Here is a 2,095-nt window from a genome sequence, read left to right as displayed (position 1 = left end):
AAACTTGTGTGAGCTTCAAAAAAGTGAGCTTAACTGTATGTCACGCTTAGCAAAATAAGAACCCAAATGCAGGAGATCAAAAGCTGGAATCCTAAACAGACATTAAACAAGCATTAAACAAATCGAGGAACCCAAGAAAAACAACAAAACCCACACACTAGAGGAAACAACACACTACACAGCCAGGAACTGATGCAGACATTGCCAGACTGAACCGGGAGGGTGGCACGAGAGAAAGGTGGCGTGAGGGCTGACAAGGAACAGGTGAAACGCATAAGGGACTAATCAGACTCAACAGGAAACAAATCCACACAAAGACCACTACAAAATAATACAGGAAGTAAAGCTTGCAAACATACACATTGGCTGTTCTCATGAACCCTTTGTTCATATAGCTACGAAACGTAAAGCACTTATTAGTAAGCATTCCATGTATTTTTGGCTGTATGCACCCCAATGACTGCTGCTGTATAAGAACACGGCTGGCCGCGTAGGGAGGAGGTTGGAGTGGATTGGTGGGTAAGACAACACAGCAAATTTATGTGGGTTCGGAGTAGAGTTCTTGTAAACAAAATACTTTCACCCAGGAAACGCAGGTGTGTTCCTTGGGCGTGTTTCATTCCAAAACACAATCTTTTTCCCAAACTTTAAAGTTGTTTTAGTGCCTAATCTTAAAGAAGAATTCCGGCCAATTTTTACGTTACTCTTGATCACTTTAAATATGTATGTACTTTTGATTGAAAAAAAAACAACCTGAATCGGTGCAGGCACCACGGAGTATCTGCAGCTATGTGTATGAGCTCCCTCTGAGCTAAAACAGCAAGTTTTAGAGTGTCATTGTGCCTCTTAACAGACACAAAAATGCAATTAAAATGTCTGTGTAGGCTTCTGTGATAATCATCATGCAGCAGTTCTATGTGTATTTGTAGCTCATCCATTTTGTGTGTGATCAATCTGGTGTTGGTGTTGGCAGTGTCAATTTAGTTCCCTTAGCGGCGCTAGCAGCATCCTAGCTTCTCAGCGCAATCTGGACATTGTTTACCTGTTCCTGCTACACCAGGACTTCAGCGTAAGACCACAGCTAGCCTTCTCTAATGCAATCACTGTGCAAGCCACAGACATCATTTTGCCCGTTTTCATGTAGTTACATAGTCACTTATATTGCTCAATTACCTACTTTTGAGGGGGAATTTTAGTTTTTGTTGCAAATGCATGACCTTGCCAGGCAGACCAATAGCCAGACCACAGAGCACTCCCTGGATTGTTTTCTGGAGCAGGAGGCAACGAAGGGAGGGATAAATCAGAAGCAAGGATGCCTGCCTGGCCTTCTAGCATGGCTAAATGGATGAGCTACAAATACACATGGAACTGCTGTGTGATGATTATTACAAAAGCCTAGCTGAACATCACGGACAGCAGCTAGCAGCTAACAGGGTGAGCTAGCTACCGGCAGGATAGAAACAAGGTTGGTGAATATAAACAATTTCTGAGTTGAAAACGCATATTGTTGTCACGTAAAGGCCCCGTTCTTCATCCACAGACATTTTATTGTAATTTGTGAATGTGACTGAGGTAGAAATGCACTCTAAAACTTGCCCCGACAATTGATGTTTTAACTCAGTGGAAGCTCAAACAGATAGCTGCAGATACTCCGTGTTACCTGCGCCAACCAACTGCCGCTGATACGACAGCTCTAGTACAAGTGTCAGAGCGTCACAGAGTTCTATAGCGTCCAGCTCTCTGCTAGCACTGTAGCTGATCAGTAAGCTCTGTAGCTGGCGCCACGTGAACAGGTGGCGGTCATCTAGTTTAGTAACATATACAGTAGAAATTGGTGGGGCGGTGTCTGGTGGTGCCGGTTGGGGGTGTGATGAACAGTGGCAATAATAGTCCCAATAAAGATAATGGAACTATGACTAGAAATCTTAGTTGTAGTAGTTGATGGCGTAGCAGAGCACTGTAGGGCCTTAGAGGGTGTAGCAGGGCATAGCAGCAGGAGCAGGACCACGGCGACAGCTGCAACCATAAGGACTCCAGGGAATAAGCTCCCCAGAGCTAAGTTAGTAACAAGCATTTCTGGGACATGGATGCACAC

Source organism: Etheostoma spectabile, chromosome 16 (assembly GCF_008692095.1).
Source record: "Etheostoma spectabile isolate EspeVRDwgs_2016 chromosome 16, UIUC_Espe_1.0, whole genome shotgun sequence".
In the NCBI taxonomy this organism is placed as follows: domain Eukaryota; kingdom Metazoa; phylum Chordata; class Actinopteri; order Perciformes; family Percidae; genus Etheostoma; species Etheostoma spectabile.
Note: the sequence above shows the minus strand (reverse complement) of the source record.